Source organism: Andrena cerasifolii, chromosome 16, assembly GCF_050908995.1.
Source record: "Andrena cerasifolii isolate SP2316 chromosome 16, iyAndCera1_principal, whole genome shotgun sequence".
NCBI classification, from domain to species: Eukaryota; Metazoa; Arthropoda; class Insecta; order Hymenoptera; family Andrenidae; genus Andrena; species Andrena cerasifolii.
The window spans coordinates 10,257,172-10,280,022 of record NC_135133.1 but is presented as its reverse complement, the minus strand read 5'-3'; the positions used below and the strand labels follow the sequence as shown (position 1 = coordinate 10,280,022).

At 39.1% G+C, this 22,851-nt stretch overlaps 1 protein-coding gene, 1 long non-coding RNA gene and 1 other non-coding gene across 3 annotated transcripts in view; 1 reads left to right on the top strand and 2 right to left on the bottom strand.

The window, feature by feature from the left end:
* LOC143377759 (solute carrier organic anion transporter family member 3A1-like) overlaps window positions 1–21,281 on the bottom strand; it is a 61,293-nt gene extending 40,012 nt beyond the window's left edge. Inside the window, exon 1 of the mRNA XM_076829428.1 lies at window positions 20,988–21,281. The gene's annotated coding sequence lies outside the window, so the exon portion shown is untranslated. The remainder of the gene's footprint in view (window positions 1–20,987) is intronic.
* The window catches only part of LOC143377575 (uncharacterized), a 186,689-nt gene that overhangs the window by 121,218 nt on the left and 42,620 nt on the right, over window positions 1–22,851 (top strand). The gene's annotated exons all lie outside the window — the stretch shown is intronic.
* Trnap-ugg (transfer RNA proline (anticodon UGG)) lies at window positions 22,140–22,211 on the bottom strand. The gene has a single exon. It is a non-coding gene; the product is annotated as a tRNA-Pro (tRNA).

The following is a 22,851-nucleotide window of genomic DNA, read 5'->3' as shown; positions in this document are numbered from 1 at the left end:
AATTTTGCCATGGTATTTGAGGCATTATAGTTTCAACACTATGGCCTGTCGTTGCTGTAAATCTTTGATTCCATGAGTTTTGTGTAACCTCAAGAGAATAAAAGAAAAAGGGTACCTACTATCTACGTCTGAATTGCCGTTTTGCTATAAGTATCCCTAGTGTGTTATTTCTAATATAATTGGCTAACAGAACGGAATAGAGCTATAGTGCACACGACATTTTTCATTCAGAATAACTTGTTGAACACCCGGGGGAAGTTCGTTGAACACGTCGCGGAGCAGCTCGTACGTAAAAATTGATTGAAATAAAAACACTCGAAGCTCGTGCACTCTGCTCGTCAGGCAAAGTGTGAAGATTCGTTATCACCGAGAATATTAATCCATCACAAGTAGCGAGCCTTTCGTTCGCACAGTGGGCGATTACCGAGTCATTACTCACAGCCTAACGAGGAAAAGCAACTCCCACGCCGCCGAAAGCCTTTGCAGAATCCTCGGCTCCGAGGTAAGCGAGCGGCGCACGTGGCCAACGTATAATCGGGCCGCATCGAATCTTTCCATCGCGCGCTGGCGTATTTGCAAGCCGATCAATGGAATCGTGCCTCCGTTATACGTATTTGCACATGTGCTACAAACCGTTTCCAGCTGTATCCTTCACGGCCAGCGACAAAACAGCCGAGCCGGCCGAGGCGAGCCGCGATAAAGGCCGGGCAGTGAAAGACCACGTGGCAAACAGTCGTCGCTCTCTTTTTCGCGGCGCATCGACGATGCGAAGACTCGTTGACAGCCGATACGGAGTCGTTTCGAGGGGTGAAATCGCCGGAGAATCGGCTCTTTCCACGATGGTTATTAGCCTCGCTAAAATCAGTATCTTGTCGGTACTAACGCCACTGATAAGGGAATTGTGAGAAGTCCGGGTCAACGGTTCCCTTGAGATCTTGCATGTAGTTAACGCACAGTGTGTATAATGCTGTGCTAAATGCGTAGAGTGCAGGGCCCAAGAATTTTCGAGAAAATGAGGTCCAAAGTCTGTGCTTTCTGGACGTTTTTCTTTAAGTTTGCAGTGGCAGTTTTATAGCTTTTTAATCATTGTGAATTATTTCAAGGATTATGTGACTCGAACCTACTGCAGTTTCGTTGCGAAACACGTTTTTAAGAATGAAGCGTAAATCTCAATCATTAACACTGGCCCAAGTGCGCAATCTGGAAGGACTTAATGGCGTCGTGAAACGATTATTATAGCACACCACGAGCAAACAAATGGGTGATAGCGAGTCGACACTAGTGAATGGCGATTGCGGCTGTTTGTTCGCTCTACTCGGAAATGAAACAGCAAAGAAAGTGATCTCGAGTTTATGGAGGAGTCCGTACATACGTACGCTTGATAACAGGACAGAAATGGCTCGTTGGAACAGAAGGTCTAAGAATGGAAACGTATGTTTAACCAGAGATGATTAGATTCGACTTAACCTCGCAGTAAGACTCTATATGCAATTCTGGCTTCCTGTTTCAGTCATAGATACTGTAAGTACAGATCTCTGTTTTCAGCTATGATACAGGCATCTTCAGCTGAATTATTAATTTGCAGAAAAGGGAGGATGTATTTGATCGGTGCAAAAATTTGTTCACTCAGTATAAGGATTTTTTCTTTTCTTCATTACACCCACAGTGGGGTGATCAAATTATTAGAACCACCTGCATAAATCGACGATCTTACATTAAGATCGTAGCTTGTATTGAAAAATCGTGTTCATCTGTTAACCAAGAGAAACACCGAATTTCTAACAAATTTATATACAAACAGTAGACTTTTCCTTTCATTGATCAAACTAAGAAATAGACTCGAGCTGTAACGCAGACTGATAGGCGTGAAGTAAGGATTCTAAAAATAACGATTAAGAAAGCAAAAGGTAAAATCCATGAAGGATACGCGTGTAATTTACACAAATCTTGAAACTCACTGATTCAATTATCACAGTTTAAAAGGAGATCTCTGTGAAATCGACACTGACCATTCAGAAACCATTGAAAACGAAATTGTTTCAGAGCCAAAGTGGACATGTTAATTAAACACGGAGACTTGACGTATAATGCATAAATTTCACTGGAATTTCAGCGATTAGTATTCCTGCAACGCCCAATATAATCGAATAAGGGCAAAGTTTCCAGCAGTTGCTGAAAGTACGCTCGATAACAAGAACAAAGCAGAGGGAAGAAAGTGGAAAAGTTTCTAGTTGCATGTGGCTCGCGTAAACTTTCGTCCATCAGAACGTCAAACTTCGTTCCTGGTAATCTCTGTAGTCATATTTCATCCTTCGCCGCGGAAGGCACAATCATTATATTGCTCCATTCGAATACGAAAAACCAAATGAAACGCATATATCAGGCTGGCAAAGTTACCCTAAAACATGCACTAGGTGAGCAGGTTCCTGCTGGACAGATTAAACCACAGATGCCCAAAAATAATATTTGTAATTTACATATACGAAATATCAGTCACAGCTGCTTCAACATTGACTACTTATTCGATCCCTCTGTCTTCAACAAATGAGTACAGAAGCTTACAAACGAGAAATTTCCAGTTTGGAATCTGGTGAATTAATAACCCAGAATATCGCTTCTTTATTATTAAACGATTTCATTTAACTTCACTGCTCTGTATGTTTGTTTGGTTTACATCTTGTAAATCAATTTTAACTCACTTCCGCAAATCCAATCGACTTGAAACTTGTTAAAAATAATTGTAATTTAAAAATTAATTGTAATTTGTGAATGTTCAGATACACCTGTTTCTTTCAAAAGTTTTCAAAGGGATATTTGAGTGGAGAATTCATAAGAATAAAAGTTGGTTGTAAAACACAAACACTAAAAATGTAAAAAATATATACCAAAAATTTAAGTGAACCGATTTTATTTAACTGTACCAATGATGACTAAAAAGTACAAAGTAATTCTTTTCCTTTACTACAATTTCGATGGCGAAATGTGATAATTTAAATAAAGTCATACAAACTCTGTGATTATCCTGTAGAATTGTGCAAATCAATTGTAAAAAGGATAATCACAGAATTTGTATGATTTGATACAAGAAAATAATTATTTTTTACTTTTTAGTGCATTATTGATCGAGTTAAATAAAATCGCTACGCTTAAATTTTTTGTTTTTAATTACTCGACGATACCCTATTTAGTATCAGAAGTACGTAGAGACAAATTATTTCGAGCACATGCTGCAGATAATGAAGACGATCAAAGTGTACAGTAAACTCAATGCAAATAGTAACATTAAAAGAAAAAAATTGCATCCATTAACCAACCAATCTCCATTTTCTTTCCCAACACCCACAAAAATCATGAATACACCCCATGGGGCATCCGTCGCCTCCCTCTCGCCTGAACAAATAACACGCCATAAACACCCTACAAATTAATACCCCACTAAAGAAATCCCAAGAAGCCGAATACTCGACCTCGATACATCGACCGAGGCGACCAAATTCACCAGAGAAGGCCACCGAAATAACCGAAGGATATAACTGTAAAGCGATTGGCAAATCGCTTCCGTGTGACATCGTGGTCGATGATTCACAACGAAAAAGAAGGGAAAAACCGAGGGACAGATAGAAGGAAGCAACAGCTGTTCACCTGACACCGGGAAAATCCATTTTATCTCGTACATGGCCAACGACTCGTGTCCTTGATCGATTGCAGATGCGTGGAGCGAACTCGCGAGCCTTCCAAGGTGGCGACTCTTAAAAGCCTCGAGCAGGATGGAAGTGTTGGGTTTTGCAAATTCGTGGACTCCACTTTCTGCAGGTCTCTGGACTTCGGTAATCCAGTGCACAGTTAACCCTGAATTTGTGGCTTCTTTTTTACCCTTTTTTTGTGTCACGGAATTGACCAGCTTGGCTACTGGGTGGCTTAGGTGTGAAATAAAAGTGTACCGGTGGGTAGGAAATTAATGATAACACGATCGACCTTTTGCACCCGTTCTGATTCTTGCGCGTGCACTTCCCTCTCCGTCAAGGGTTTTCGGTGCCTTTGGACGGGCGCCAGAACGCCCCGTATAATGCTGTTACAATGCTAATTCCTGATCGCAATGTCTTTGCGGTGCCAGGCGGAATTATGCGCCACGCTCTGCCAACGTTAGAGCGCTTCATAGGCGTTCGAAGCGTCTTGTACGCGTTTCGCCTGCCGTTTCGACGTCATATCGAAATGAAAGTATTGCCTCATTCACGTAGTTGGCTCCCTTCGTTAACCTGTTAGCCGGGTCACTTCTATATTATAGAAGTAAACTTTTAATACGGCAATGTAACAATATTAAAATAAATAAGCGCAGTGTATTAAAGTAAATAAATGTAATCTTTGATCCTCAACCAGAGCTGGCCATTATTCGAATAAACATTTATTCGTTATTCTCAAATAACTGGATTTTATCCGAGATTTGCATTCGAATATTATTATTAATATTATTCGAATAAAACTGTATTCGAATAATGCCCATATCTGTCCTCAACTACTAGGGTAGAAGAACTGTTTTCTACAACTAGATTAACTCTCTCTCCTTCAACAGAGTATTTCCCAGAAAACAAGCTTCTCTCCGCGGCTGGATTCCTTTCTACACAACTTCTAAGAAAATCTGCACATCTCGCATACATTTGCATAGTTTTCATTAAGCAAGGGTTTACTAGGCGTCGAGTCTCCTTCCGATCGACCTTTGAGGGGGAAAAATGTCGCGAGTCGTTAGTGTCCTCCAGAATTAAAAATAGTCTGAGCAGTCGGCGGAGCAAGGGGAGGTGAAGAGCCTCCCACGTGATTTCACCAATAGGAATACCGCTACCCCTGTGCTCCCCTATGTGCACACACGTGTGCAGAACCCACGCGTGGTTACGAGCCCCCGTGCTCGGTTCAGCCACCCGAAGCATTACAAAACGACGAGAAATTAACAGCTTTTGACGACGCCTCTCCCATTTCTCCCTTCGAACAATCACGAGCGCGCGCGCAAAGTGCCAGCTTCCGGAATTATATAATTCCTGAGCGAGTCAGGTGGGATACTGCCTGCGCAATCTCTTTGGACAATGGATCGTTGTAATTATCCCGCTGTATATCAGAGGGCCCATAGCTGATGAACCGCGGAAATTCAGATTCATTACGCGAGCCGTATGTGAGTGCAGAATCCTTGGGGTTCTGGGAGCCTGGAATCATCCACGGGGTATTTCTAGACCCTTTTACGTAGTTTGTTATTAGGTGCATACGTTAGACTTGCGTGGATGCCGTAACTAGCTGGATTGGAACGATATTTCTTGGGGAAAGGGAAATTACAGTGGGAACGCGTGCGACGTGGACAAATGTTTAGATTGATGTTGCCTAGTGGGAGAGTTGGTTATTCGCAGAATCAAATGAATCGCCGAGTTTGAAATCAATATGCTATATTTCTCCCCGTGGGAAGGTTCTATATATTATATTCAAAAAGTGCAGTAGCAAATGATTTTGGCTGATCGGGGTCAACCAAAGGGTTGAAACCACCAAATGACAGTTCCTAGTTATTGCTATTTAAAATTTATCTTGTATGTTATAGGAAGGCTGCGACAATTCTTTTACCAAATTTTCAGTGGTGACTTAAGACGCTAACTAACACACGGTTTACTTAGGACAACTTTATTTTTCTTTTAAACATAAATAATAATGACTATAAATAAAATAAAAACTGAACAACTCTTCGTTCTGTATTCTAAATTATATTTATAAAAAAAAACGAATAAAGTGATGACTTTGGGGACTAATTTCATCCGTCCAAAGTGAATTTCCACAGAACAAGAAAATTCCTTCTTGCATACTCCAATATGCTCTACATTTGGCGCGAAGCAACGAGGTGGGTGCTGCACGAATTAAGAAAAAGTGGTGCGGAAGCTTCTTCTAAATGTATAAATAAACGGAATTTTCGTTTAGCAGGGAAGCATCGATACAGCGAGGCAGCGCGGGGGGAATTTAAAGGCGGCGATTAATTTGTTGTACGCGGAAATTTCTGACGAAGCCGTTTAATTATGTCAACAGTTATTCTTACGAATGGCGTAGCTGTATCTCTTGCTTAATGACGATGGCGAGAACTGCTCGTCCACTCTGAATGTGCCCAGCATTCCCATTTTATTGCCACCATTCCAGGGAATTTATACAACATTTCCTGTGTAAATGTTTGCAGCGGCTGCTCCCTTGGAATCGAACTGGACCAGGTTCTGCGACCAGCAATTTTCCAATTCTGATTTCCCATCACGACCGTGCTCTCGCATTTGAGATATCGATTCCTGCGCCGTTATACAGTTCCAATGAGTTATCCTCAACCTCGACCCCCGTCTGCTAGATTGCAAAGAGAAAATATGGCGTCACAGTAACACATGGCTCGCTTTTTCTTTCTCCCTCAAAGAGTGATTGCCAGCCCCATGAAATCGCTTTCAATATTGGAAACAGTTGGAGCTTCTATTCCTCGAAATTAACTCGAGTAAAAGAAATTGTCGAGTGCATCAGAAAACCAAGGATCTTTTTTAAAACTATGTTTACTTAGAGAAACGCAGTGGACCCCAAAATAGCTGCCTTGAATGGTCACAAGGAAGCTATTTATTATTTTTACGAGCTAATATCTCTCAAGTTTTGTCTAATTAGAAAACACACTGTACACTAATTTTCGAGCAATCAATTGCTGGTGGTAACTTAACTGAAAATGAATTGATTCGTCGTGTAAAATTGAATTGGAATTTAAAACTAAGGGATACATTTAATTCACAGGCTCTTTCAACCCTCGCACCACCCTTTCTATTATGTCTATTAAATTTCTTAATAAACTTATTTACAAGCGAAGCACCGCCATAGCTAACAAATTAGTGCTTTGGAAGACACTTACAACCCCACTTCACCGAGTGCGGATGTTAAACAAGCGTTCGAGTAGAAAACGAGGAGGCAATCATCGGGGCAACGCGGCGATTCCAAAGGAATCCGTCTCGAATGAAACTTCTTCCAGGACCAGCAGCTGTCACCTGTTACGCAATGGCAAGGAGAAGCGAAAAACCACGATGAGACACTCTCTCCGATCGATTCGATAACCGATCGACCTTAGCCTACTTTCACGATGGAATGGGGAAATCGACAATTATGGCAAACTTACGCTTTCTCCGTGTGCGTGTTACGCAGAGGTGCTAGGACGAGTGTGGCAGGTAAATATTATGGGAAGCAAGGTGCAAGGATACGTCAGTCGCTCCGAATACGGCTTACGAATGTTCCGCCCTTATTTCGTTTTGGGGTCGCTGACAAAGGAGATGGAATTTCGCGAAGCAATTTTTCCTCCGAGGCAGAAAAATACAGGCTGGGTTGGGTGCTAGCTGACGTTTCAGACAGAGTTGGGCATAATTCGAGTAAAGTTTTATTCGAAGATTATTATGGATAAAAATTTATTCTAATAATGTCCAATTATGGCTTCAGAGCACCGATAGTTTTCTATATTTTTAGTTAGTTCTAGCAAGCAGAATAAAGGCGGATTTAGACTTTTCACTTTGAATGTGTATGGGTCCCTGGCACCCCCAAAGAAAGGGCTTTATAAAAAGAATAAAAACCTGAATTTTTTTCTTTAAATAAATTTTTATATTCGCCTAAAGAATTTTATTGAATTTGCGTTAAAAATATTTTTATCCGTTCAACTCAGCTCACCCCAATTTCATTTTTCATTTCGTCCAAAGTGACTAGCGAACCAAGTATAGTCAGTCTTTACTTTCAATGAATTGAATGGATGATTCATCCGTAGTAAAGCGGCAGTGACAAGTCTAAACGTCTCGGCCTTCTGTGCCAGAGGACTAACTTTCTGTACGAGAAAATCAAGCTGAGCTTCAATCACTCTTAAATGATTCCTGCAGCTATCAGGATCTTCGACAGCAAGTTACACTAATAGTTGTATTGATGCTTCCAATCGTTCTCGCCGTCGAATCCAAGGTTTCATCCACTATCGGCGAGGTCGACTTTTATTTTCTCGTTTCTAACTGCCAGGGCTGAACTTATTAACTCAATTCCCACACTCACTATTTCACGCGCCGACATTCTCAGAACTAGTAAATTCAATTCAATTATTGAACATAGTATTGTACAATATTTTTGTCTAGTGTAGTATATACTATTAGAAAAAGATATAGTAAGTAAAAATACTATATTTCCGATACCGCGATAAAATTCAATAATTATATTTATATTTACTTTCTCATTCTATGGCAGCATCAAAACTTTAATTTGCCAAATCAAACTTTAACAGAGATGTTTTCTATAATAGAATACGAAGTGGCGGGAACAGGAAAACAGAACACAGCCAGTCTATCTCTCATAAAAAATGAGCTCTTCATATAAGAGGTATGTTAATAAAGACATTAAATCAATTACTAAAGCAAAATGCACGAATAAATGTACATTTAAAAAATAAGATGTCGTTGTGTTAATGTAGTTTTATTTTGTACCACTTTCCTCTGAAAAGTACAATATTTTTTCACAATGTACTATATTTCCTATCACATTTGACCGTAAAGTACTATATTCCCCGAAAAAAGTGGCCAACCCTAATAAATACTCCAGCTTTTATATTTCACATTCCGCGGTGCAAATCCAAGTGACAAAGTGTAAATTCGCCTTAACTTCTCCCTCCCGTGTCATCTTCCATTTCCTTCGTCCTTGCGCAGCAACTCGGTGTGTGAAATGGAAATTCCTCTCGAGCTACCCAAAACACAGAAATTTTTACGCGCCGATCCATTAATAGTTTGAGTGACGCAAGGCTTTAAGAAATGCTGGTTCAAGTCGGTCAGGCACTTCCAAGCGATCGCTTCTGCTGAGAAATTTCTACGTAACTCGTCCTAAAAAAACACATTCGGGGACACTGGGACAGTATTTTCGACGCTTCGCAGAAAATATCGACGCGAGAACACGCGTGCTCCCTCGGCGCGGAAACGCGTCGACGCCATTGCAAGTGTTAAAAGGAAGCTGACTGCCTTTGTGACAGTAGCATCTGAAAAGTTAATTCCAGAACGGATACAGGGGTAGTGCGGTATCACTTTATGCAAAACTTTATGCTGCGTGTGGTGCAAACATGCTTGCAATAAACATCGTTTGGATATATGTAAAGCTAGTAAAAATTAGGATTTTTTTTCATCGGAACCGTATTTAAAGAAAAATATGTGGGGGGTCGCTAACAACCCCGTGTAGGATAAGGTCTGGAACCCTTCGTGGTCACATCTTATAATCATAAATTGGCCACGTGGGGGTTCACTGCACTCCAGCGAGAGTTTTGAGTTAGGTGCCATTTTCATATTTTTAAATCTTTTAACTTCCGAGTGATAATTGTACATTCGTAATAATTATACAATATTACGTGCTAATGGTTTTCTTCTAGAACTGTAAATTTCGATATGATGAAATTTGTATTTAGAAAATAGTCGTGGAAGAAGCGATCTTTTTTATAAAATTCACAAAGTGTTTAAATTTTCATATCAAGGTCTAAAAATTTACAGAAATCTTGGCAAAGCGAAAAGACTGCCTTGGGCGCGATGCACCCCGTGTGACCACGAAAGGTTCAACTGTAAGCGAAGATTCTCTACAAAACTTCAAAAACTACTTAAAAAAATAAACAGCGATATCGAACTCCAAGAAACTTAAAATTGCATTAAATTTGTCCTGCTTTCGTCTCCTTTCCGCCGCTAAATTTAATATCTCCTCTGCCCGGATAAGAGCTTCGTTTGCAATAAATATCACGTGGCACGGAGCGCGTTGCAAAACAATATTCAGCCCGGCAGCTCCGAACTGGCCATTCGAAGAGAAGTCGGCGTCCAAAGACGGGCGGAGCGGTGTGGCAAGACCCAGTTCAGATTGTCTTCAGGCTAATCACGAGTAATTAACCGAAACGAGGTTAGGATATTAAACTCACATGATGCAACGGCGTAATGCTTTCAACAGGATGGACGTGTGCCTGCCGCGAGCGTTTCCAAGCACGATTTATCAAGAGCTGCTCTGGGTCCGGGGAGCACACGTCGATGGAGCTGATTACTTGCTGACACAAGACGAATGTTTCGCGGGTCGATGGGAATTCCATATCGCCCAAAAGGGGCACTGGTGTATCACGTAAAAATACTCGATTGCATCATTGTTTTCCTTCCTCTATGCAAGCTCAGCTGTGACCTGCTCTTCGTTAACAACCGCACAGTGGTTCGTCAAGAATGAAGTCTTGATTTTAATAACAATGGCGAATGCATAATATTTCACCTGGGTCCCCTCCCAGCTAGGAACAGCTGGTAGCGAAAAAGGCAACGTTTCGGCAAAAGAAGAAATGTTTGCATCGCCAAATGGAATTATAAAAGAAATTCTGTACCAAGACCTCGGAAATATAATACAAAGCAACCTAAGGGCACTAGGCAGTCGTTCGCATTTTCCAATCGCATATAGTTTGCGGCAATAAATAGATAAATAATAGTAACAGTAATTTCAGCTTTTTTTCGTTCTATTTTGATTTCGGCACTGAATTGAGAAATGCCATTTTTGTTTAAATGAAAGCTTCACTGCTAATGAATATCGAACGCATGGAAGTAGTTGGAGGATGAATAGAGTTTTTAGAAACGGTGAAACGAAATTCTTGGGAATGTAGAGCCCTTTGAGGGTTTCTACGTCGATTTTGAATCCCCATTGTTCGAGCACCATTGTACTTCTGTATAGCGGAAGATGGATAAAAGAATATACACAATTCGTTGTAAATTTTAGTCAATTGAATTTGGACCGCATACGATATATTTTGAAAATAATTAAAGGCCAAGAGTTAATTTTATTTTCGTACTATAGCCATTCTTTGTAGTTCATTATTGGAATTTAAAGCGCTGCGTTGCAGTCAGGAGAGAAACTAAGTGAATCAGGATTCCTGGAACGATTTCTACAGCGGTGTCCCATTGACAAGTCTCTTTGTCCAAGAAACGCAGAGAATATGCTTGCAGGATTGCACAAAGGGACGAGAAATGCAATAATAGGTGGTACCTGAAGAATATGGCGAGGGAAGTAGGTGCTCAGTGGTCTTGGACAGCCAGTTAATTTTGTTCCGACTATAGTGAGTGGGAATTAGAACCACTTTCACTGCACTGAACACTCTAATGCATGTAATTAATAATTATCCAAATTGCACTTGTACCGTTCTAATCCTAGGCTTGCCTTTCCTTAAATGAACAAAAGACTCTTTCCCACTAATTGGAAGAAGTTTCTTTATAGAAATATTTTGTACCGAATATGCTATGACTGTTGAAGAATATAAAATTAAACTTATAATAAAGAATTATATATAAAACGTGGTGTTAAAATCGACAAAGAAGCATATCTGTGCACAGAACTCCACGAATTTAAACAACTTCTACAACATTAACCACCAATGCAACATTTTTTCTTTACACAATCTTTTCCTAAGATATTTTCTAAAAACTTCATTCCATCTTTAACGAAGGTCCACAAAACTCTGAAACCAGTAAAACGGCATAATTTCAAACTAATTTAATTGCACTCTATTGTTACCAAGCAGCAGTTATTCAAAAATAATTGTTAGCCAAAATTGTTCGTTGGCCGCGGCACGAAGATTATAAAATAACAGTGAAATTGTTCGAAATTAACGTCGTAGCGAAATCATCGCAGAAAATTTATGCGCAGAAGAGGAGAATAAATTGTTGCTCGCGGATTTTGCGAGAGGTAAATCCTCGCGATATTACAGGGAAAATTGAGTTGCTGTCTTTCCCGCATCGACGACTTCGGTGATCAGTGAACGGTTATTGAATTTTCGCGGTCGCCAAGCATTGCATCGGGATTGTAACCGTCGGTTAATCGCTAATTACATTTTTACCGCAACATTCTTCGTCGAGATAAATGTTTGCAAATGAAGAGCCGCTAATTGACCATTAAACTTCTGCCACGCGAGCTTTGTGCCCGTGCGAAGCTAGTTTCGAAACGAAAGAAGCCGCCGCTAATTAGTTTTCGCGCGCTGCTATACAGGGTGTTTCAGAATTGTGAACACAAGCTTGATGAATGAATGGGTCATCAAAAAGCGGACAGAAAATCGGAAAACTGAAGACGGATGTTTATGCTCGGAATTTTAATTACACTTTTTTTTTATTTCCAGGGAGCAACTTTAATTTTCTAGTTTAAATCAAATGTCACTGAAACTGCAAGATAATTGGATATTACTGATTACAACTTTCTGAAGTACTTCAGTTTCCCTTTTAAACACTAGCTACCAAAAAGCTCATTCTCTCAAGAAGATAGAATTTTATGGATTAAAATTTTCCTAATTACAATCCACCTCCTTGCAATCTTCATTTCGTCATAAATAAATTTCACTACTTCTCAAACTGTACAGATGAAAAGAAATTAATTACTGCTACTCATCACTAAACCATCAGAATTTGTATCATAGTACAGTACAATACAAACGCACACTTAATTTCACGAAATATGAACTTGAATACTTTTAAAATTGAGTAAATTTTGTAAAATTTAGTAAATTTTGTAAATTTAATAAAATTTAGTAAAATTTGATAAATCTAAACTCTCCCAATATCTCATCAAGATGTTTCAAAACTATTCCTCACCTTCACCGCCCATTGACTCCTGGCACATTTGCCATACATAATTCCGAAACACCCAGTACACTTGTATTTAACAACGAAACAAGTCGTCCCCGATCGGTTTGATCAACGATAGGCGTGACAGTGAAATATTAAATTTCTGGGCTAGACCGCGAGAAAGTAGCTCGTTATAATTTACGATATACTATTACAACCGTGTTTATGTAACAATCCTATTAAAACGAGAAAAAGAGAGGAAAAAGGAAAGACGGAAGAAATAATCTCTCTCGTAATCGATGCTTATCGAAATTACTCTGCTGCGACGCAATAATTACACGCCCCTCGAAACCTCTTTGAAACACGATTTTATAATTAACTCGCAATTCCATCGTGATTTTGATACGAGGAAAATTGCATATTCGAAACTGGGGATCGTCTATGTTAAAACGATTGCTTTGTTGCGGCCAAGTAATTGTTTGTATGTAAATCGATGGTACAGAAACCTGGGACAAGGTAGAAAAGGCAGCCTCGTAACAAAATAGATATTTTATACAGAGTGGGGTGTAATTAGTGGTCCAAGCTAAAAGGGAGTAATTATTTAGGTAAAAACAATTTCGAACATTTTTTTATAAAGCCAGGCACAAACAAAAGTTATTTTACAATTTTAGTTCTCTGTTGCAGGGTTCATTTCATCCACGATAATTCTGCCACTAACTGCATGGATACTCGAGTTTTCAAACTCGATTTTCTGGAATGTAAACCATTCTATCAGAAATCCCTATTCCACAATTTTTATTTATTTTTACAGGGACGATCACCTGTATGTATCCAGCTTAAAAATACAAGCTACGTTGAAAATTCAAAAATTCAAAATTGACTAGGTCACCCCATATGTAACATAATTTACATATTAAACCGACTCCAAAGTCAGAATTTGCAATTCTAATTCACATTAATAGATACACTTTTATTTCGGATGCACTCAATTGAAAAATTGTACACAGTTTGTTTTAAAAAGTATTACCTCTAAAAGTAGCAAAGATAGTGCAAGAAAATATTCTCTCAAATTCAATATTTAATTTATACAAACGTAATTACAATAAGTTGATATTCCTCTAATATTCTTGCGATTTTATTATAATCTATAATCTATTACTCATAGATTCAAATAATTTTCTGTGAAATTTGGACTTATCTTAATCCATTTTACCAGCAAAATTTATTTCAGCATTTCTTTGGTGGATGGTGCTGACTAAAAATATATTAATCGCGGTTTATATCAATGTAAATTACAGTGGGTACCGTCAAACGGGGTGACTTTCACCACAAAACTAGATTTTAAAACAAATGTAAGTTAAACAGGAAAAGTATCTCCCTTGAATAACTTTACCTGCCTAAGTACTTCGAGATGCATTTTGTCTGAGAATGATACCTTTTGTTTTAAAACCCAGATGTGTAAATAAAGTTACCCCAGTGATCAAAGTTACCTCATTTGACGGTAATTCCAAATTTAACATTTCTTAAACAGGTAAAATATACGTATGACGTGGGTGAATACTTTTCTGATTAACCGATTAACAATTCCTTCGATTACAATTTCTAATAAACGTCCAATTAACGTCACAGTGCGAGCGTTCTCAATTTCGTTCTACATTCCAACCACCCCCAGCCCTCTTCCCTTTTCATCCAAGCAGACGCGCGATCCTGGTGCCCTGCGCGCGCAGAATACGTATTTGTTCCCTTCGCGTGGAGCTTTGTGAAAGGAAAAGTCCGCGTTCGATTCCGTAAAAGAGACGGAGCCCTTGAAATTCTTTCTTACGCTTCCGCCGATCCTTGGGATTCGTTCTCTACCGCGGGAAGACGGATTATCCTCGACAGCCGTGGGTGTCCTTCGCGAAAGGGGGATATAGAGTGTAATACACGGACGGATTCCCTTTCATTCTACGCGCTGAAAGTGGACGCTCTGGGGACAAATATTAGTGGAAGCAGAATAACCGTTCCAGGCAGTGAAACGGACACTTTCGGTGGCCGAGGTTCTTTTTATTGGCCCCTTGGGTTCCTATACCGTTCTTATATCCTAAATATATTGTAACAAGTTTTTCTATCCACTAGTGGATCCTTCATTCTCTTCCACTTTCAGTAACTCCCTGTCCTTATTAGTCTTAGCTTCATTGTTTTATTTCAGTTCATAGCTTTAATTTTAAATCTAATTTTAGATGACATGATAATAATAATATTTTAAATGATTTGTGTTTTGCCAAACTATTTTTTCCAACTGAAAACGATTATGATATCGGTTCAGTTCTCGAAACAGTTATAAGAACCGAAATAATCTTGAAACAGTTACGAGTGAAAAAGGTTCTGTATGGGTCTCGATTCTGGTTCCACAGAACCGATATCACATCGGTTCCATAACAATTATATTATTATAAAACCGATATATAACTGTTATGGAACCGATAAAATATCGATTCTGTGGAACTGTAATCGAAATCGATATATTTAGAATTTTCGGTTCCTTATAACAGTTATTCACAATATCGGTTCTTCGTAACTGTTTCAGTCAGAACAGATATAACAATCTGAAACATTATTTTCGGAACCGTTTCAGCGTCTGTTATTTTTCCACAAAAATTATTAATTGTCAATAGAGACACTCATACAGATTAAGAATCTTTTCGAATTGTTTGTTTCAGACAATAGCTATTTTTTGAGGTGCCATATTGACGCTATAAAGAAACATTTAAAACAAAGTAAAAAAAAATCTGTTTAAATTTGTTGTATAATATAAGTGTAGCTTAATAAATACCAAAAGGATTTATTTCATTATATATTGTAATTACTCAGTAAAAAATCTTTAAAAATAGCTTAATTTGTCCGCCTTAACTAAAAAAAATCAACAACTTCTATTTGCAGTAGAAGGAGAGTTTGAAATGTGTGAAAGAGAAAAAAATTGATGCAAACTTGCAAAACAGACGGTGTAAATGAAGAGGATATTAGTAACGCTACACTGGCTGCGTGAAATGATAGAAGACTGCTGACAAGAATATTCCAACTAGCACAGAGCTAAAGCGCAGCAGAGCAACATATGGACGTAATATTCTACAGTTATTCATTTCCCCAGAATGAATGAGCGTGCACATAATCAGAATGCTTCCACACTAGCAGCACGCTGCGACATTCTATCCCACTCTTTACGGTTCCCACCGTTTGCACATTCTCCATATTTCGTTCTGTTATATCCAGGAATATAATGCGCCGCGAAAATATTCACCGTTGTTTGGTAAACAGGCGAGAGTGGGGTGAGGCTGAAGTTTGAAAAAAAATTGATACAACTTTTTTATTGCCACGCGCGAGCCAGTGGTTATTTCTCGCGCACCCGGTGCACAGGCGTTCAATCTCTGCTGTGGATGTGTGCGCGAGCAATAAAAAAAACACGATAAAAAAGCCGTGCAGGCACACGGGCTAGTAGTGAAGCCTGAGCTCGTAAATATCCACTGGGAAACGATTGTTCATTAAAGTTCGTTTAATAGGCTGTAATAAACAGGGGGGAAACGATACAGAAAAAAATTTAAAAACATTGTACGGTACGGTACACTTGTTTACCTACATATATCGCTGCAAGTAATTAGGGGATTGCCTACTACACGAATCGATCGCTCGGGAATTTTACATGCAGCACGATCAAACGTATCGATAAAGATACTACCTCCCCTGAATAAATTAAATTTTCAACGGTTGGTACGAGTACTAAAAAATAGTTGATATTTATTTTTTTTTATTTATGTATTTGTTGTTTATTATAGTAAGAGTTATAGACTAGGACAATCTTTGCTTATTTTCGCACGTTAGATACATTGCTTTTTCCTTTTTATCTTATTTCTTATGCCTATGTTACAATACATTACTGTATTATTTCTAAAGCTATATTAGCATTTTACATATTGCTTTGTCGCAGCTTACATACTTTGGTGTTATACTTTATTCTATTCTATTATGTATTATATTATGTTTTGTCTATATTTTTTATCTTAAATCCTAAACTTCATTTTATCTGTATACTTCTTTAAGTTTTCTTTGGTTCTTTGTACTTTATGTTGTTATTGCCTCTGCTTCTACTCATCAAGGCAGAACGCTCTTAGCTTCAGGCTTCCCCTTATGAAATTTGTCAGCCCCCACACTTGTTTCTCGTTGTTTGTTTTTACCAGTTCTATCCACTCCCTATTCTTCGTTATATTTGGTCTAATTTCTTCATATATGGGGCACTTACGTAGTATGTGATCTCTGTTTTCTGCTTCTCCTGTGTTACACATTTGACATATCAGGGTTCCCTCTATTCTATGTCTTATCACAACTTCTGTTGCTGTTATCCATCCTAATTCTCCTGTTAATCTAACAGTTGATATTTACCACATCAATGCATACACTATATAAAAAAACAATGGCGAACGAATTATAATTATCAAGAAGAAAAAAACGAATATGGTTTTTACAAATTTCAAATTTCGCGACTCAAAAATGCTTAGTGGGCTGTATAATTAATTCAATTGAAATTTTTAGAGCTCCCTTAGCAATCCTGTAATTTCCATTACTGCAGGTTTTTAAAGAAGGGCATTTGCTTCTTGAAGCGTTTCTGTTGAATAAATAAATTAACTTTCCACAAATTAACACATCCACAAAGTTGCTCCATTTGTTCCCCAAAAACTGTCTAGTCGCGAAGTGTTTTCGGGCGGGTCGCCACGGTTTTGGGGTTTCTTTTAAATAAGGTCTACTCTCGTTTCAATAAATAAATGAAACAATAATAAAACTATTACTAAGTTAAAATTATATTCTGGAATACCTATTTGTAATGAGTTTTCTTTACCTTATTAAATTTACCTTACCTTATATAGATTATTTGAATATTATAAAAGGAGATCGCGACTCAAAAAAGGTTGGGAAACACTGCTCTAGAATATATTCCTAGAACATTCTGGTGCCACTATGTTCTCCTCCCAACTGCTTTTACGATCTCTACGTGGACGTCCCACCCGCTATAACGATCGATGTTGAAAAACGTGAGATCGAGAGAGTAAACGTTCGAAGTTCAACGATAATGGCACTAGAGAAGCGTATAGAGAGGGAGGGGGAGAATCAGAGATAGAAGCGATGAGGAATTTATCTCGTGTTTTCAACAATGGCTGAACAGCAACGGCGGTTAACCATCCCGCTACTCGTCGTCGCAGAGGCGACTAATTAAGCCGCGACACCGAGTTGTCGGTTCGTTAATTGGTACACCGATTAAAAGCATGACAGACGCCGCAAGGTATCGTTTTGCATAGGACAAGGCCAGAGCACTGGCGAAAATGCACCTGGATTTGAATGGAGCAAAAGCAAAATGGAGTGGGCTACGAGTAGTGACAAATCGGGGAATGTGAAATAATAATATCGAGTCACCTTTGTATTTTTTTGGAAAATGGGTTTTCTGGTTTATACTGTTTTGGTTGTGTTTAAGTTTGAGGGATCTCTATGTAACTATTTTCTAAATTCATCGCCACTTGGGGGGGTTTGCAGGGTTTCGACCCAGCAGGGGGTATTTTTTGGGCCTTTTTTCCGAGTTTAAATTTGTGTCAGTTTGAATCATAGGTTTGTATCAGATTTTAAAGTCTTCGAGATGGAATATTCCATTGTAGAGAATGCTTCAGAATGTAGTTTTTTTGCATGGTGTGGCTTAAAATATTCATTAATATGTAGTTATATGAGTGTGATTGCTTTGAGGAATTTTTTCAATTTGCTCCGATTTTTTCCATATTGGAATATTCCATTGAGAAGTGTGAGATCTGACCGGACACTACGTACAAAGAGGCGGGGACATGAAAGGAAGGGAAAAGGAATAAATTACTCAGAAAAATTCAAAACTCAGTTACGTAGAATTCCAAAGTTACTCAAATGTAATTTGAGATTCTATTTGATTTGCAGTAGCAGTATTAAATTGAATGTCGGTTTACTTGACAAAACACAGCATGTACATAGAATATTAGAAAATATTATATAGGCACCTATTTCTTACTGCCGTCTGAAATTCATCTTAAGGTGTGAAAACCTGCCCCAAAGTCAAGGATGGGAAACCTATTTACACTTTTCGGAAATTAGTAAAGATAAACAAAACGTTCTTAATATTTCATAAGCAATAACATAGGCAAAACAAAATTTTAACGTTTCCCCCAAACCTGAATTTCAGTCAATAAAAAAGTACCTATCCAATACTTCCCAATACTCTACCCATACACCACATCCCATAAAAATCAGCAATTAATTGTCCATTCGGAAAAATGCTCCTTGTTCCCAGCAACTTATCTAAACTCGGGACATTAAAAAGTTCCACCACTACATAAAACAATAAATCAATAACCTATTCAATCCCTACTTCCACTCCTGCAAACAAGACCTCAAGTAACACAGAGCTGCAAAATTGACGGTCTTAAAAACTTTTCAACAAATGCTGGTTTCATAGGAATTTCGAATTCTAAATGCAAAATAACCTCAAATTTGCTCTTCACTTGCTCTGGCGTTTTTATGTTGTAATATGGGAACGAATTAAATTAGTAGCGAAAGATTATTAAACGAAAGAGTCTCCAAGAAACTTCTAATAAGTCCTATATAATATTTATCTGCACCAACAGTTATGGCAACTCTAAAGCCGCTCGTAATCGACGTGGCACGAAATTTTTATTATGTTTTTCAAATTCAGTACTCAGAAGTGTATGGAAAACAGGTACAATATCAAAAAAAGTTTTTTCATCGCAGACCTGTGTGATCATTCCCCATCTCAATCCCAGCGATAATCCGCTTACCTCCAAACATAAGCATTTAACAATGCAACCCACAAAAACCACTAAAGTCCCCACTATTTCGCAGCTCCCTTAAGCTGAATTTACACGGTTCACTTTGGTGGAAAAATACGGTTGACTCGACAGAATTAAAAGCAAAGTGTACAGTGTAGATTACTATTCAATCAAAGTGTTCAACCAAATTAAACATTGAAAGAACAAAGTTCCAACTTTTGTTTAATGCGATTGTCCAGTCAGGATGATTCGTCCAAATTAAACACGTATCTTCAATATTAAAAGATTTTATTTCGGCTGCGTCGATGTATTCTTTGTAAACAGACCTGGCCATGTTGTGCCAGAAAAATGTTTTCAAAAGCAATAACAATATTATGAAGAATTTTCGGTGTTCCTCGATTTAATAATGACATATAAATGCAGAGAACAGACTCCATTACTTTCCAACTTGCACGAAAACCATGAATGTCTTTAATGCTCGCAAATCATTTCAACGCCGGCAAAGGCAATTTGCGTCCGCGCCATTTTTAGCGAACCAGTTCGCTGGATTTCATTGATTATGTGTAAACATTCTTTCAATTTCGCCGAATCGTCCGCAGTGTTCAACCAAAGTGAGCCGTGTAAATTCGCCTTTACGGACCGTCGTCCCAAGCATTTCCGAACCGCCACAAAAAGCATCCGACCAGACCGTGGTCACCTTGCCAGGACCGCTGCATCGCACCCGACAATAACCGGATTCCTTTCGGCGATGCCACCGTGACAGAGCACGGAAGACGTACTTAAAAATAGTTGCTCAGACGTCGTCGAGGTTCAAGACCCCGATAATACCGATTGCCACGCACGGCACGATACGTCCCCCCCCCCGGGCCAATCACACACGCAGCTGCGTTCGCACGTAAACAGGACGGCGGGCGAGTGGCTCGCGCGAAAAGATAAAAGATGTCGAGCGACGCGTCTGTTTGGGTATCGGCCCCGTAACGTCGCAAGCTTTCCGTCCGCGGGTGTTTACCATCGGGCGGGCACGTACACACCGGCTGGCCGCGTAACGCACGATAAAAATGTGAGCGAGAGAAAGAGAGGGCCGTGATCCTCCGCCGTCCGCGATAACAAAGGCGGTTCACTCGAGTTCGAGGGGTCCCCCCTCCGTATGCAAGAGCAACGGGAGATAACGCAACGATAAGAATCTCCCTCTCAACAGGCGATACCTGGCCAGGAGCCTCGCCGCCGGATTACCAAACGCTCGCTTCTGACCTATTTCCACGAAGATGCTGCACGCCACGTCCCTGGGACCCACCGCGACCCGAGCAAACGGGAGTTGGAATATTCGATAGGAGCCCCGACGTGACAGAGACGGCGTCTCCGCGGACCGCCGTCGAACCGGAGATGAGGAATCGCGGAATCGAGATCCGGGGCTCCCGCGGACACGGGCGGGAAGGTCTTTTTTGGGGGGGTAGATGTTGGAAATGGTCACTCTACTCGATGGGTGATGGGGACGTTTGCTAGGCCCAGGGAGATAGGAGCGATGCTATGGCTACTTGAATGGGACTTGTCGTGGACTCACCGAAAGGACGCTCGAAGCACCTCGCCGAGACTCCTTTGTATCCAGGGCAGTGAAAAATCCTCGTGGTGACACCGCGATTGCCGAGTTTTGCATACATCTAAGCACACAGTCACTGACCACCACGGGACGAGCACACGGACGTGTTGACGCGCACGCTTGCCTTGACCTCGCGATCTGACCGGTAGATCGGTAAGGACTTCACGAAAATCACATTGATAGCGTTCGACCGTCAGCTTGCTTCGGAGATCATAGACCAGCTGTGTTTTTGCCCGACCATTGAGGGACTGGCGCATGCGCACTGGCCGCGCCGCCATCTGCACTCTCTCAGGAGTAGGAGAACGCGACGCGCGCAATTCGAAGGGTCAGTTATACCTGCGTCGATGATATTGTTCTTGTTTGTTAAACGAAAGTATTATGACAATAGGGAAATAGGTTATATTTGTATGCAATATTTATGACCAAGTTAAGATAGTAGTGGTGTTTTTAGTATTGTAAAATGATTAGAAAGAGGGTAACTATTTTTGTATAGTAAAATAAGAAATTTAAATGGTGTTTAATATTTAATGTTTTTTAAACCGTAGATGAGAGTGTTGCTACTGTTATGTAATTAAAAATAATCAAATTTTACTGCATTAAGTGGATGTTATTTGAGTTTTAATTAATGTGGATGAGTTGATGACAAGCAGGAAAACATTAGAGATAGATTAACTGCTAATGCGCAGGAGTATTAGTATTTCCTTCCCTTCTCTTTTAATAGTTCTGGTTTACATGTAAATGCGCGAGAGTGTGATGCCTCGTGGAAATGTTCGTACTCAGTTTCTACTTGATATTAATAGTTATTTGAATTGATACCAGCTGCAAAATTTGAAGAAACCAACGATAGAGCGCTCCATACATTATGCATGCAGATAAATGTAAATAACCTAATTACGAGTCGCTATCAAAATGTATGAGATACATGTGCTCTCGTGCCGTATTATATTAAAATGTAACACTAGTCCAACGATGAAATTGATATTTTTTCTGGTAATTTGTTACAGTTATTTATTTATATAACATATTTATTTGTGCGTCCTTTATTGTTTCTATAAAGCCGCTTCTGATCATTAAGTAACTAGAGAAATAAAGAAAGTAGTAAGTAAAAAAAAAATCGGGCCCCTCCGGGATTTGAACCCGGGACCTCCTGCACCCAAAGCAGGAATCATACCCCTAGACCAAGAGGCCAGATGATAGACGTACTAATAATACACAATATATATTGTTAAAAAACAGTAATGATATTTAATGATATATGTGATTGTAAAATTATACATATGATGTAATAATCACTCAACGGAAGAACAATCCTAGAAAACTCAATATTACTTTATATGTCTTAACAGAATTGAATGTTTTTACATATTACCGAGTATTGAATATCACAAACACCCAAGGCAAAGGTCCAATTTTCATGTGAAGGTACAGATACGTATATAGCCATTGTAAAATATAAAAGAGAAAAGAATCTACATCTTCTTTCTTACCCTCAGTTGATAAGAACGATTACCGTTATAAAAACATACCATACAGTGATTAAGGGCGGTATTCTCAGTCGCTAAAAGTTAGAAAGTTTGGTTATGTAAGATATTTACGAAATGTCAACTGTTACAGATGAAATAAATTTATTGAATGCGTACTACAAATAAATACTCGTTACAATTACTATAGCCATCTACGATTATTCCCCGCTACTATTTTAACCTCAGTCTTGTACTATCTCCATTGAATTATGTAATTTTTTAAAGTGTTACAAATCCGTTCCACTTATAAACTATAATATAATAAGTATGTATGTATGTGGACACTTCAAGGCAAATAAATGTAA